Below are 16,659 nucleotides of genomic sequence, written 5' to 3' on the forward strand. Positions count from 1 at the left end.
AAACAAGGTGACCAGTAGTGCAGGTTTGACTGTATAGCTACATTCATCCCAAGCAGAATTTTCTAATCCTTTAAAAACACATTTTACTCAAATAGTTGTTACCTGCTATTGGTGGACTTGTTAAATTCCTTTTAAATTTATCACAATATAATACTTTATTTCCTCCTTTCTTATTCTTGAATGATGGTTGGCTAGGGCTGGCTTTCCCAATAGATTTCACTGTAAAACAAGAGTTTGTTGACACACAAATGTCTTCACTGATACAACTATTTTCAAAATAATAGGCAAAAATGCAAAAAGCTGATAATAAAAAAGTCATTTAGGACAATAACTTCAATAAAGGGTCAACTGACAATTTTGGGAATGTTCACTTATTTGTTTTAGATCTTGACTTTTTGATCATTTTGCCTATTAACATTTGCTTTCTACATGTATATATTTCTATGATTCTTAAAACAAAAATATAAGACAAAAAGGAATAAAACAGTTGTTGGCTGATGACACGGGTTATGTTTTTCTCATATATTTTATGATAAAATTGAGAATGGAAATGGGGAATGTGTCAAAGAGACAACAACCCGACCAAATAAAAAACAACAGCAGAGGGTCACCAACAGGTCTTCAATGTAGCGAGAAATTCCCGCACCCGGAGGCGTCCTTCAGCTGGCCCCTAAACAAATATATACTAGTCCAGTGATAATGAACGCCATACTTATTTCCAAATTGTACACAAGAAACTAAAATTAAAATAATACAAGACTAACAAAGGCCAGAGGCTCCTGACTGGGGACAGGCACAAAAATGTGGCGGGGTTAAACATGTTTGTGAGATCTCAACCCTCCCCCTATACCTCTAACCAATGTAGAAAAGTAAACGCATAACAATACGCACATTAAAATTCAGTTCAAGAGAAGTCCGAGTCTGATGTCAGAAGATGTAACAAAAAAAAATAAACAAAATGACAATAATACAAAAATAACAACAGACTACTAGCAGTTAACTGACATGCCAGCTCCAGACTTCAATTAAACTGACTGAAAGATTATGATTTCATCATATGAACATCAGGCACAATCCTTCCCGTTAGGGGTTTAGTATCATACCATCATAACATATATGAGAAGAACATAACCCGTGTCATGCCAACAACTGTTTTTAGAATAAATGTGTTTAGTTCCGATGCAAAGACCTTATCAGTGACTCAATATTAACGCCAAAATATGCAATCTTTAATGACTTGACAACAGTATCGTAATTATATCCCTTCTTAATAAGTCTATTCAAAGGTTTTGTAAGTTTCTGAGGTGAATACTGACACCTTTGTGCTTTATAAAGAATATTTCCATAAAAAATTGAATATGAAATACCTGAACGTATTAGAAGTCTGCATGTTGAGCTATATTTACGAATGATGTCTTTATACCGATGATAAAATTTAGTAAATGTTTTGACTAGTTTGTGATATCGAAAACTCTGGTGTAATAATTTTTCAGTAATACATAAATTTCTCTCGTTAAAATCTAAAACATTGTTACACACACGAGCGAATCGTACAAGTTGAGATATATAAACACCGTAAGATGGTGACAAGGGAACGTCACCATCTAAAAACGAATAATTAACGATAGGAAATGAAAAATCATCCCTTTTATCATAAATTTTAGTATTCAGCTTTCCATTAATGATATAGATATCAAGATCGAGAAAAGGGCAGTGGTCATTGTTAGTATTAGCTTTATTTAAAGTAAGTTCAACAGGATAAATTTCATTAATATACATACTGAAGTCGTCATTATTGAGAGCCAAAATATCATCCAAATATCTAAAAGTATTATTAAATTTGTTTATCAGATGTTGTTTCGATGGGTCTTTGCTTATTTTTGTCATAAATTGTAACTCATAACAATACAAAAACAGGTTCCGCAATAAGTGGTGCACAGTTAGATAGTATGATACTGAACCCCTAAGGGGAGGGATTGTGCCTGATATTCATATGATGAAGACATAATCTTTCAATCAGTTTAATTGAGGTCTGGAGCTGGCATGTCAGTTAACTGCTAGTAGTCTGTTGTTATTTATGTATTATTGTCATTTTATTTATCTTATTTTGTTTCATCTTCTGACATCGGACTCAGACTTCTCCTGAACTGAATTTTAATGTGCGTATTAGGGGTGTGGAAATGCTATGCCTGACTCGCCATTTGAACAACCGGAGAAGTAATTATTTTTGTCTTGGTTGCCGGTGGACAAGTAAAAAAATTTACAAGACAAAGTCCAACAAAAACATAAAATTAATTTCAAAACGTATAAAGATGTTTAATTTATGTAAAAGAAACCAATGTTCAGCAAGTAAAAACATCAATGTTCATGACGATAAATATTACATGATACCTGAAATAGATCAATAACCAAAATAAATAAAAATAAGTATGCGAACCAGAGTCGCGTAACATTGCATTGGCTTTGTCCATTGACCCGGGATTGTCGATTAGGTTTTATCCATCATTTACCGGAAGTGTCATTTCTTTAAATTTTGTATCGAGATTCAGATTGATAAATACAGTGAAACCTGGGTAAACCGAACCCTGATAAAAACGAATTTCAGTTTAAACCGAACAATTTTCAAAGTCCCGAAAAATTTCCCTATCAATTAACGTTAATCTAACCTGACAAAACCGAACCCTGTCAACACCGAATTCCGAACGCTTTTTGAAGGCTAGTAAGTAAATTTGTCTTTAAAAATTACCTGTCAAAATCGATCAATAGCAATCAAAACAAAAAAGCATTTTTAATTATTTGCATGATTTAATTAAACAAACACAGGAAGACAGAGTATCCCAGAGGGTATTTGAGGTTAATTAACTGGTGAGTTGTTATTACAAATTAATTAGCATGTTTGTGTCCATGTCTAAAGTAATTTTTTGTAAAGAAATGTTAAACTGGTCAGCTACCCCCATGGCCGATAATGACAAGGAAGGAACTTTCAGATCAGTTAAATGCACGTTACTCAAATAATTACGACCACAAACTCGCAACTGCCATTTTGTAGCTAAACTGTTTAATTAAATAATAGTTTTAAAGCTTTTCACTGGATTAAGAAGTCATGCAACACAACAAGGTATATGGCTTTCGATTGTCGGATTCTCGTTAGAGGCCCTATATATTTGATACACATGCTCCCAAAGACTTCCGTTAGCTATTCAGCAACGATAAAGTCCGAGAATAAACTGGACCCCTGCTTTTGTTTCACTCTTATCGTGTGTCGAAGTATCAATCAGCAGGTGACCAGGTTAAGTGGAGAACTCATGTGTACAATGACATTCCAGATTCAACTACGGAATCGTCATTTGAAAGCGTCTGCGAACCTGAATTAGTCAGTGAATTATAGATGAGAAAATAATTATCAAAAGCAAAATTTCTCTTTGTCGGACATCTCACAACGACGAGCGTGATTGACGGAGTTGTGTTTGATTTATTAACAAAAATGAAGCAAAACGTTGATCATCTCTACTTTTTTACATTTACATTTAAATCAACACAAAAATAATTTGTCGTCTATTGTGTCACCTATAATCCCGTGTCAGTAAGTGCCAAAATTATTTTGGTGTCAACTTCCGTTTATCTCTATAATCCGAACACCTGTGAAAACCGAACAAAACGCAAAGTCTCGTGGGTGTTCGGTTTGGACAGGTTTCACTGTACTTAATAAAAAGCTGGGCAAGCAAGACAAAAAGAGTCATGAGTCGAGTAGAAAACCTTAAATGCAAATGGAGGACACAGAGTATTTAAAAAAAAAACCAGAAGCGAGAATTTCAGACATCGTGGATATCAGATTGACCCTGGCTATCTATGGAAATTCGGAAAATAAATTAAGTTTTGTCTTATTTATAGATGTAAGGTCAACATTATTTGTTGTCAAGTGGTAAATAGAAGGGACGTTTTAATTGCCCATCAATACAATAATAAATATTAATCAAGAAATAGTTAATCTATTATTCAGTTTACATTTCTTCAATCACTGTCCTCAAATTTAGTATCTGTAGCTACTGGCTACAATTTTTATTAAAAAAACTGCTGCAAAATTGTTCTTTACATGTCATTTCATTGGTTGGTTTGCTGTTAGGTTTTGTCCCATTGATGTTTATCAATTTCCTAATTTTTTACACATATTAACAAATGAATTTCATGTGTTTATAATGAACAACAGTGCTAAGTAAGAATCATATATTAGCTAACAAGAAATACTTCAATATTTATTGAAATCATCAGGGCAAGTAAAAAAAATTCTGGACAAGTAAAATTTTTGTTTTACTTGCCCAGGGACAAGTGCTCACAACAAATATTTCCACACCCCTGCGTATTGTTATGTGTTTACTTTTCTACATTAGCTAGTGGTATAGGGGAGGGTTTAGATCTCATAAACATGTTTAACCCGGCCGCAATTTAGCGCCAGTCCCAAGTCAGGAGCCTCTGTCCTTTGTAAGTCTTGTATGATTTTCAATTTTAGTTTCTTGTGAATAATTCAAAGTTTAGTATGATGTCCATTATAACTGTACTAGTATACATATTATTTAAGGGGCCAGCTGAAGGACACCTACGGTTGCAGGAGATTCTCGCTACATTGAAGACCCTTTGGTGGCCTTCGACTGTTGTCTAATCTATGGTCGGGTTGTTGTCGCTTTGACACATTCCCCATTACCTTTCTCAATTTTATTAACAGCCCAGCTATATACTGATACCATGTTTACATTCACTGCACCAGTGCATTGGTCTAAGATTTCTCTAAAGTCTAACAGCTTTTATTTTTTAATGTTTTGTAAGGGTTCAATGTTGTACATTAAAGCGAGGCTAGTCCCTATAGAAAACATGGAAATTTCTGACCAAAACATTGAATGGCAACTTTTTATCTCTTAATTGATAAAGATCCTATTTCAAACTTTCTAAGCTCCTGCAGCACAAACAATAGTTTTATTTCTATCAACCCACCATTTTTAGTGACATACTTGCATTGATCAAGATTTTGAAATCTTCCCTAATTAAACTGCAAAATTAAAACAAGATCGAACATTGGAAAACTTCATTAACTGTAAATATATTGCTACAACAGTTATGTAAAGGAAATATAAATTTGTGGCAAATTTTGATGCTTTTTCAGATAAGCCTAACATTGTTTTACTTCACTGGATTCCTAAGACAGTCAGAAATGAAATACCTTTTTTTTCAAATTTTTGGCTTTGGTTAAAAGTCCAATCTTTAAAATATATGAGTTAATCAAGTCTTTTTCTATATATTTCACATAACTTTATATATTTCAAACATATCTATATCATGTAACATATGTCCTTTTTTCACTCTTCCCTATGAAAATTTTGATGTCTTTTTGATTGCACAATTTGATGGGTCATTACTGGTCCTTTATCTTGAACTAGCAGAGTGAATATGACTAGGCATATTCAAATATAACTTATTTAAGCCCATTTATTTAAATTTTCTCAATCATTTTTTACCTGTTGTTGGTCTGCTAGTTAAATTCTTTTTGACTACATCACTATATAGCGCTTCATTTTCTTTCTTATCTTTGATAGATTGTTTGCTTGTTCTGGCTTTCTCAATAGCTTTCACTGTAAAACAAAAGGTCTAAATTACCAGTATGGCCTAAATCTTGAACAATAATCATGATAATATGATAGATTAACTATAGTATAATGATAAACACCCTTAAAATAAACAACCTGATGTTTGTTATACTTATGACACATGTGGAATTGTTCATGTTTGTTATACTTATGACATATGTTGAATTGTTCATATTTGTTATACTTATGACATATGTGGAATTGTTCATGTTTGTTATACTTATGTTCATTATCAGGTTGTTATACTTATAAACTTATGCTCATATTTTCAAGGTTACCTATTTAACACTGTAATTAAATCTTTAAACATTGTTATGTTTGGTATAAGTATTGATTTTGTTATCAGCAAATTAGACCAACTTGTAACTACACATAGGTACTTTCACTGTAAAACAACCAGTTGATACATATAGTTCGGCACTGCAAAACTGCCTGAAAACAAGAATGTGTCCAAAGTACACAGATGCCCCACTCACACATTATTTTCCATATTTAATGGACCGGGAAATTGGGTAAAAAGTTTAATTTGGCATTAAAATTAGAAAGATCATACCATATAAAGGTAACATGTGTACCAAGTTTTGAGGTTGATTGAATCATCAAAAACTACCTTGACCAAAAACTTTAACCTGAAACTGGCACTTTCATTTTATATGTTCAGTGGACCCTGAAATTGGAGTCAAAAGTCTAATTTGGCTTAAAAATTAGAAACATAATATCATAAGCAACAAGTGTACTAAGTTTCAAGTTGATTGGACTTCAGCTTCATAAAAAAATACCTTGACCAAAAACTTTAACCTGAAGCGGGACAGAGACGAACGTAGGTGGGGCATCAAAGTTTTCAACACAAAAAGTACACAGAAAAGAGCTATGTTATAGTCGGACAGTAGTAGAAACTCACACAAAAAATAGCTGAAAAATTTAAATTAGCAGTTTCAGTAAGATTGTATTTATACTTACATACGGTTTATTTTCTGGAAACTATAAAAATGCTTATTTTAGCCCTTTTTTGGCCCTTTATACATAAACTGTTCGAACCAAAACCCCCTAAATAAATCCCAGCCTTCCTTTTATGATTTCAAATCTAGTTTTAAAATTTCATATATTTCTATTTTCTTATAAATACTTAAGGATGTACTTAGGTGAGGTTAGGTGAAAATTAATAAATTAAGAAGTTAAAATTGATACTATAAGTTGATAGAGCATCAATTAAGGATAAAAATAAGCTAAAAATATTGATAGGTCATGGACCTCTTTTTCGAGATATTTGAGATTTAAAAAATGGCGGGAAAAGGCTGACTCAGACTTTTACCTTATATTTGCATTGGTATTATTAGGTCTCAAAACAAAAGAAAGAAAATTAAGAATCTTCTACAATTTTGGTAAATGAACTTTCATGAGCTATTAAGTCTTACATGAAAAAATAAATGGGTGTTATGGGGCAAAATATTTTACATTGTATTATATGGAAAAACACCAAGGAGTCCGAACATTTGACACAAATTCCAAAACCTCACCTAAGTACATCCCTAAGTTATTATCAAGAAACCAATGGTCTTATAACTAAATAATAATCTGACACAAATGCTCACAACGACGTGGACATGAGTTTGGACCATAACTTCCAAAATCAATCCAAAAATGTTTTCAACCATATATAAAATAAAATTAACTTAATCACTCAGGAACTAAAAAATCCAATTCAGCCTTTAATTTTGAATGAACTCAGACAGAACTTCAATTCACCTGGCTTTTGATGTTGAACAACAGGAGACTCTACCTCGGCTGCTGGTCCTTTACCAACTTTGTTTTCAGCACTGACACTACATACATAATGTTTGTCCAGCTTCAGATTCTTAATGGTATAGGAGGTGACAAATGATCTGCCTCGTCCAATCTTTTTCCAGTCATCAGAATCAACCATTTTCAGGGAAATATTGTACCCAGTAACCTTTGAATCGCCAATTGCCTTTGGCCTTGTCCATTCCAAAGTCAACTTGTCATTGGTCCTCGTCTTCACCTTCAAATTTTCAGGTGCTTGTGGTACCTCTGTTGTACATGGAGATTAAATATTTAGTTGATTTCTTATCTTAAATTCAAACACATAAGTATGAAGCAGGGGAACTAGTGTCTCTAACAAGGTGGGCTTGCTCACCTGCATCTTCAACAATAGCAATTTTTGTTTAAAATTAGAGGCTAGCTCTTGTCGCTTACATGAATCTTCTGTGGTTTTGTAAATCATGTAAAATGAGTTATGAATCATAATAAATAGTATAAGATACCCTAATAAATAAAATAAAAAAGGTTATCCCACTAGTATCTTGACTTAGACAATACTTACTGAAGACCCCTTATCATTATTTAAATTAGTTTTCAAGTTAAGACCATTTGAAATTGTTGGTTTTTTTTAACAATTTTCCCTTACACTTCAATAGTTAATCCCTATGTACTATATTCAGACATGATTGCCATGTTAGTTGGATGGCATTGTGGCTTAGTTTAATTCTAATTGGCCCGTAGATTAATTAACTGCTGGAAAATAATTTTTTTAAAGAAAAGTTTACGAAAAAAATCGTTAAAAATTTACATTAAAAACTTAGTGCTTTAGTTTCAGAATTATTTACAAAAAGCTGCATTTTACTCCTATGTCCTTTTTTTAGCCATGTCTGTCATCTTGATTGGCAGGCAGGATCATCTAACAAATTTTTTTACCAAGATACCTTAATGATGATTGTAACCATGTCAGCTTAATTTTGTCTCAGTAGTTTTAGAGGAAAAGATTTCTATAAAAGTTTTATTATAAGTATATGACAATGGACTATGAGGAGGGACAATGGCAGATGCCAAGTGATGAGAAAAGCTCACATTGAAAGTGAAACAAAGGCAAACCATTTTAATGACAGATTTGATCCACAAAAATCATTCTTATAGTAAAAACAATGATAAACATTTACTTTTCATATATAATATGAATTAAGGGGGTTCACAGGTCCAAGTCAATTGTTTTTCTTAATATAGGATTTCACTATACATTGTATTTTCCTATAAATGAACTTTATCTTATACCTTTCAATTATGCTCAAAATCTGCCTTTGAAAGAAGCCTACATTTTTGTAAAAGTACCTTTTTTCTGTTGAAGTAATAGGAGAAAAATTTCATGCATTTGTATGACTTAATATTTCCAGCATTGATGATCTTCACTCAAAAACTAACCTGCACATTTAGATTTAAGAAATCTGTCACCAGGTGGAAAATTTTCCTACAAAAAAAATCAATTGTGTTTTTTGTTAAAATTTATATTCATTTCTTAGCAAACAAAAACAATAATACCTCATTTAAGAGGGTTGTACACTAAAAGCTACATAACTTATCTTACCTGAGGCCCCAACATAGATAAGCAGCATTTTAAATAACTATAGAGGCTCTGAGGAGTCTGTGTTAAGATAATTGTTTTTAATTGATGCATGAAATACTGCAACCATTATACTTTTGGCTTTCAATGTTGATTTATGATTTATTTGATGAACATTATTGCAGTTTACAGTTCATCTCAATCTATATTTATATTCAAGATAGTAACCACCAGAGTGCACACGCTGAAATGTCCCTCTTTCTTTACTTATCATTGATATTATGTTGATAGTCCTAAGTATAAAGCTTTACCACAACTGTCACATAAACTATAAAATTAACCAACAAAAATAAACATTGACCAATAAACCATGAAAATGAGGTCAAGGTCAGATGATCCATGCCAGGCAGACATGTACAGCTAACAATACTTCCATACAACAAATAAAAAGTTGACCTTATGCTTATAGTTAAAGAGAAACAGACCAAAACAGAAAAACTAAACACTGAGAAATGAACTGTTAAAATGAGGTCAAGGTCAAAATTAACCTGCGCGACAGACATATAGATCATAACATATTTCCATACACCAAAGATAGTTGACCTATTGCATATAGTATTAGAAAAAAAGACCATAACTCAAAAACTTAACTTTGACCACTGAACCATGAAAATGAGGTCAAGGTCAGATGACACCTGCCAGCAAGACATGTTCACCTTACAATCATTCTATACGCCAAATATAGTAGACCTATTGCTTATAGTATCTGAGATATGGACTTGACCACCAAAACTTTACCTTGTTCACTGATCCGTGAAAAGAGGGTGAGGTCAAGTGAAAACTGTCTGACGGGCACGAGAACCTAGCAAGGTATGCACATACCAAATATAGTTAGCCTATAACTTATAATAATAGAGAATTTAACATTAAAAAAAATTTTAACTTTTTATTCAAGTAGTCACTGAACCATGAAATAAAGTCAAGGACATTGGACATGCGACTGACAGAAACTTCGAAAAATGAGGCATATGTATATTCAAAGTATGAAGCATCCAGGTCTTCCACCTTCTAAAATATAAAGCTTTTAAGAAGTAAGCTAATGCCACAGCCGTCGTAGCCACCGGATCACAACCCCTGAGTCGAGCTAGGCTGGAAAAAAAAAGCAAAATTTCCTTAAAATTACTAATACAGGGCAGCAAACCAACAACTGCTTTTCTGATTCTTCTGAAAATGTCACTTGGTCACTACAACAACAACAACAACAACAACATCATATAACAAGGGTTTTTAGTTTTATCCAGGTTCTCCGCAGGGCAGAGTTTTTTAAGACCACAGTGGTCAACCCCTGAACATAGCTTGATACTGTCTGAATTTGGATTGTGATAAAATTTTTGACATAATATAGATTTTTGTCAAAAAATAAATGTGGGTGTTGCTCAATTTGGTCTATGTGCATATCAAACAAAGGACATAGATGGATTCATGACAAAATTTTGTTTTGGTAATGGTGATGTGTTTGTAGATCTTTTTTGACTGAACTTTCTTCCTGCTTACAATTATCTCTATCATTAATCAACTTGGCCTAGTAGTTTTAGTGGAAAATATTTTGAAAAATTTACAGAATTTATGAAAATTGTTAAAAATAGACTATAAAGGGCAATAACTCCTTAAGGGGTCAATTGACCATTTAAGTCATGCTGACTTATTTTAAGGTCTTACTTTGCAAAAACATTATTGCTGTTTACACTGTATCTTTATCTATAAAAATATTCAAGATAATAACATGCAAAATTTTCATAAAATTTGGAATTAAGGGGCAGCAACCCAACAACTGTTTGCCTGAATGGTCTGAAAATTTCAGAGCAAATATATAATGACCTAAAAACATTTTTTTTTCTGACAAATTTGCTCTTAATGCTTTGGTTTCAGATATGAGCCAACCAGATGCTCCACAAGGCCCAGCTTTATATGACCGCAGAGGTTGAACCCTGAACCGTTGGGGCAAGTATGGACACAACATTCAAGCTGGATTCAGCTCTAAATTTGGATTGTGATTAAATAGTTGACACAGCATAGGTTTCTGACACAGAATGATTGTGGTCTAATGAACTTAAAATACTTTTTTTTTCTTTGAGCAATTCACTATGCTGTTGAATATTAATCCTCTCAAAAAAATGTTTGAAGAAATTTTCTTTTTATTTATGAAATCTAAAATGAAAAAAATTTAACCCCCCCCCCCATTTTTTTTTCACATCCCCCTTTCCCTTTATCCAAAACTGATCTCAATTCAAATTTCTAATGGAGTTTGCAACAATAACTACTCATTTAAATACATCATAAAATATTAAAATGTACCAAAAGGTGCTTGTTATCACTGAATGGTTTTAATTTATCAGTTGGTAGTAAAAGTAAATATACATTGTATATTGTATAAAACAATGATTTAAGTTGATTCAACTACTATTCTGGACAAAGAAAGATAACTCCAATCAATTGAAAATTTCTTGCTATTGCACAATATTGTGCAATTAGATATTTCTTGCCATTGCGCAATACTGTGCAATTGAAAATATTTGCTATTGCACAATACTTTGCAATTGAAGATTTCTTGCTATTGCACAATATTGTCACTGTGCAATTGAAAATTTCTTGCTATTGCACAATACTGTGTCATCTAATTACATCACAGATTGGTTATTATACTAGATATTAATGCTATTTATTTATGAGATTTTGAGTTTCGTTTTTTCATAAAAGAACACATTGTGTTGACATGTATTTGTCAAAATCAGACTTGTAATAACTCTCTTCTGGGATGTATCTTTGAAGCAATTCAGATTCAAAAGCGTAAAAACAATGAATTTATCGTAGAAGCTTTAAAAAGAGATCTATAAGAAAATATGTTTAGAGAATGGGTAATACATGTGTCAATCATGACTTCCCATCAAAAATGTAGTTGTCCTACTGGGTTTTGGTTATTAAAAGGATAGACATTGGATGAAAAATATTAATTGTTGCCAGCTGGGCAATCAGGGGGTTTTATACTGAGTGTAATGAACAGTTATTATGATATGCTGGAATAAATTGACTATCTGATTTGATCTGGAACGATATAACTAGTTGTTTTGTTCCGGCCAGAATTTTTCAACTAGCTACATTGTTCCGGGAATTTTCAACTAGCTACTTTTTTCTGGAACTTTTCAACTGCACTCGGAACAAAACAACTAGTTGAAAAGTTCCAACGGAACGAAATAACTAGTTAGAAAGTTCCGCCGGAACAAAGTAACTGGCGGAACATAGTGGCTGTTACATTTACGCATATTGTCATGACCATAAATATAGGTCATTTTTTTTAATGACGTCATTGTTTGGTATGTAACGTCACGAACGTCAAGTTTTCATATTGTATGTGACGTCACGAACATCAAGTTTGCATATTTTTTGGCACACTAAATGCAACTATAAAAAATACAAAACACTCAAATAAATACAATAATAAACAAAATATTTTTAAAACAGCAGCAGGCAAATGGTAAGGTAACCCAGGTGCTTTGTATAAGCAGTTATTTTAAGGCTTTGAACCAAGACAAAAGCAGAACTGAAGGTAACCCAGTGCTAATCTATCGAGATCAGAAAACAGTTCATATAATATAATACTCTTCTGTTGAAATATATGATAAAGCGTATAATACATGGCAAAATCCGTATCACATGCCGTATCACCCTCGACCAATATCATCCCTCGGGCCTAAAGGCCCTTGGGCTGATATTGATGTCACGGGATGATACGACATATGATACGGATTTTGCCATGTATTATTCTCTATATATCAACAATTCACCAAAGTTTCATGAAAATTCAGCTGAAAGCTTTTTTGAGTTATTGATAGTGTTGACAACAGAAGGATGAATCAACATACAACAGTGGGGCGATAAGAAACAATGAAGGAATCAGAAAGGACAAGATGATTGAAATATAACTCAACTTTTAGAGTCCAATGATCAACTTTAGAGTTAAACTTCACAGAGAGAAGTCAGTAAATAAGATGCAAAATTCAATTGTGTCTGATCCATTTGTCATTTGAAACAATAAAATATGTTTAAACCCACCTCAAAAAGATTTGTGAATTAATCAAGCATGCAATGAATTTTAGATAACACCCAAATATATATTTTCCGCTGAGCTCCTATGAAAACTGATAACTTATTATTTATGTAAGTTTCCTACCTGTTTGATATTATATGCTTGGTCAACTTGATTTCTGAAAAGAAAAAAAAAAGAAACATTAACACAGAGACATGTCTGGTCTACATGTATTTGTAGATCATGTTTATTTGTTATTCAATAATTCATATGTTGCAATTAAAATAGCAATACCTTAACATTTAAAGTATGCAAATATTCAAAGTCTTTTCATAGCAAATTTCATAATAATAGAATAATAGACAAACCTTGCATTTACCCCTACTTTCTATGAGGTGGGATAGGACCTTTGTTGGGTCTCAGGGATCATGTGTTTTTAAGCTTAAGATTTCGAGATTGACCCTTTAAGGATCCAGGAATTCGTTTTTCAAAATTTTGGGATGTTGAATTGGGATTGTATTTTTTTTAAAATATCAAAAATTAGCTCAAAATCTTAACTGTGATTTTCAACAATTTATCAGGGTCCAAAGTCAGAAATTTCTGCAAAAAATTAAACTCAAACTTGATCTGTAACTCATCATGGTTAACTCACATACCAAAAATCAGCCAAATATCTAAAAGTGTTTAGAAAAAAAGACTGTGTAATGGTTTGTTGTGGAATGAGCGAATGACAGAATGACTGAGACAAGGGTAAAACTATATTGCCCTGACAACTTTGTTCTGGGCCATAAAAAAAACTATGAAAATAATACATTGAACTTTATATCTAATTTTGAAAAATATGTATTTTCTATAAGGTTACATATTAAAAAATCTTAGAGGACAGATTAGCAACAAAGTACATTTTTTTTTACTTTTGTTAGCACCTCATACGGAACATACAAATCATTACTGGATTCAATTCTTTTATTGGATCTAAATGGAAGACTTAAATTTGTAAGTATTTCCCAGCATATGCTTAACTATAAAGCCCCCTTACTGAAGCCTACTTAGATAACAGATACTGAGATAGGCAACAAAGCAACAACACAGCTCTTAAGAAACAATTAATCATATAAAATAAGAAGATGTGGCCATGGTATGAGTGCCAATTAGCCAACCTTCCATCCGAGTGGCATTGTATATGAAGTCACCAATTTAGGTCAAATAATAGCCTTATTTCTACATCAAGCCTTGGCTTCCTTTGGATCCATTTGAAGCTTTTCTCTGGAAGACAATTTTATAATAGTATGTTTTTCCAATAGGTTACTATGTTACACTAAGGGCCACTATAGGCAACTTTCTAGGATAAAAAAGTAAGAATGCTAATTCAAGTTTACATCTCATAAGAAACATTCATGTCATATATTATTCCTATCACTATGAGTGATTCATGTAAGAATTTTTTATGTAATTCCTAAAACTAGGTACCCTGATGGTAGCTTTCTGGGATGACAAATCAGTGACAAGGTTACAAAACTTGGTAGGTAACCTGGTAAGCACCTCATCAAGAACATAAATACAATATTTGGTTTCAATGAATTCAAAGGTTCTTATAAAGAAAGAAGATGTTGGTTACATAACTATTGGTAAATAACACAGTTGCAACTATATGTACTATCCTTAATGGTTGCGCCCAAAACATCGATAAGGACAAGTTACAGATATATCCAGCCATTTTCAAAAAAGTAGAGGGGAGGTCCCAACCAAGGAGAAAAGGATGGATGGGGGTCCAACTTTATGTCCCCATTCAAATGCATTGGTCGTCAGAAAAAAAGGGTTTCAACCTCCGGAACTCGCCCCTGTATCTGCCACTGTTTATGTCACATTTTGAAAAAGCCTCATATAAACTATTTTAATCGAATTTAAACAGTTACAGGAAACCAGGTAAAACACAATATTGGATTTACTCATTCCTATGCTTTTGCAAGCAAAGAGTCATGGTAAATTAGACAACATCAAACAGGTCAACCAGGTCGTTAATGCTGTGGTATGGCAAGGAACTGTTCAGGGTAAGGTGTTATTTAGTAAATGACATCAATTGTTTATAATCTGGTGTTTGGCGATCAGATAAGTTATGTAAAATATAGTATCCTTTTCGTCATAGAAAAACCAACAGAGAATGAATTTTCAGTTGTCTTGGCATAGGACCAAAATCTTTAAAAATTACCAATATAAATAAGATTAACTTCCAAATTTCAACATTCCTTAGTAGAATGATATAAATTCATGTCTATGTTAACGGGAGTCACATGTGGAGCTATATCTGCTTACCCTTCCGGAGCAACTGAGATCAACCCCAGTGTTAATGGTGAGGTGTGTGTTGCTCAGACTTTAGTTTTACATGTTGTGTTTTGTAAACTATTGTTAATGTCTGATTGTCTTTTTTTCTTCTTTTTTTGGTGATGGCGTTGTCAGTTAATTATAGACTAGTCTGTGAGTATGAATGTCCCTTTGGAATCTTAATTTCGCCTATGTTTTAATGTTTTCAACTATAGAAAAACAGCATACTGAGACTGTTTTCAATTGTAATATTATAAAATAAAATGTATGGCTACTAGGGATTAAATTTTCAGAGAAGAATTAAGCGGCTTGATATTTAAAGCAGTGTGTACATTTGATTTTAAAAATACTAATACAAGACAACGTTAACCATGTAGGCTACTAATTTTCCGCCACTTGTTTCACATCAATTCGTATTATTGATAGTAAATCTAGGAGATGTAACGCTACAATACCTTAATATTTAACATCGTACATCAGTATTGTAATCAGTGAAAAAAGGCTCAGTATAGTGAGTGATTTCATCAATGTTTACATTAAAATAAAGGGTATACAAATTTATATGTCCAGTTCCCGGGTTTCCTTATCGGTTGTCCATATTTCTTTGTCCCATTAGGTTTCTTTTTCGTTTTCTTTTCATTTTACAAGAAACAAGAGGCTGTCACATTTATTTGTGTCCTGGCAATATCACAAGAACCATAACTGATGAACGGTGAAAGTGAAAATCGTCAATATCAAATTTGACCTGCATTTTGTCATCAGTATCAACATATTAAAATTTGAAAGAGCTTAGGTTGAATGGTTCATGAGTAAATGCAACAACATGAATGGAAACGCCATTTTTTTATCTTTCAAGAACCATAACTCCTGAACGGTAAAAGTCAAAATCAACATTATTTAACTTGACCTCCATTTTGTCATCAGTAACAACATATGAAAATTTGAAAAGCTTTGGTTGAACAGTTCATGAGTAATTTAAGCACTGACATGACTGGAAACGACATTTTTCAATCTTTCAAGAACCATAACTCCTGAACAGTAAAAGTCAAAATCGTCATTCTTGAACTTGACCTCCATTTTGTCATCAGTAATAACATATTAAAATTTGGGAAGCTTGGATTGAACAGTTCATGCAAAACTGCACGGACAAGACTGGAAACCCCATTTTTCAATCTTTCAAGAACCATAACTACTGAATGCCCGGTAAAAGTCAAAATCGTCATTCTTGAACTTGACCTCCATTTTTTCATCAGTAACAACATAGG

The 16,659-nt window shown here is 32.7% G+C and overlaps 1 long non-coding RNA gene across 1 annotated transcript in view; it reads right to left on the reverse strand.

Annotated features, from left to right (window-relative positions):
• Positions 1 to 7,390: 7,390 nt before the first annotated feature.
• The window catches only part of LOC143048990 (uncharacterized), a 33,642-nt gene continuing 24,373 nt past the window's right edge, over positions 7,391 to 16,659 (reverse strand). Inside the window, exons 2-4 of the long non-coding RNA XR_012969979.1 lie at positions 13,217 to 13,250; positions 8,850 to 8,895; positions 7,391 to 7,685 (exon numbers count right to left, since the gene is read on the reverse strand). This is a non-coding gene — a long non-coding RNA (uncharacterized LOC143048990). The remainder of the gene's footprint in view (positions 7,686 to 8,849; positions 8,896 to 13,216; positions 13,251 to 16,659) is intronic.

Source organism: Mytilus galloprovincialis, chromosome 10, assembly GCF_965363235.1.
Source record: "Mytilus galloprovincialis chromosome 10, xbMytGall1.hap1.1, whole genome shotgun sequence".
Taxonomy (NCBI): Eukaryota; Metazoa; Mollusca; class Bivalvia; order Mytilida; family Mytilidae; genus Mytilus; species Mytilus galloprovincialis.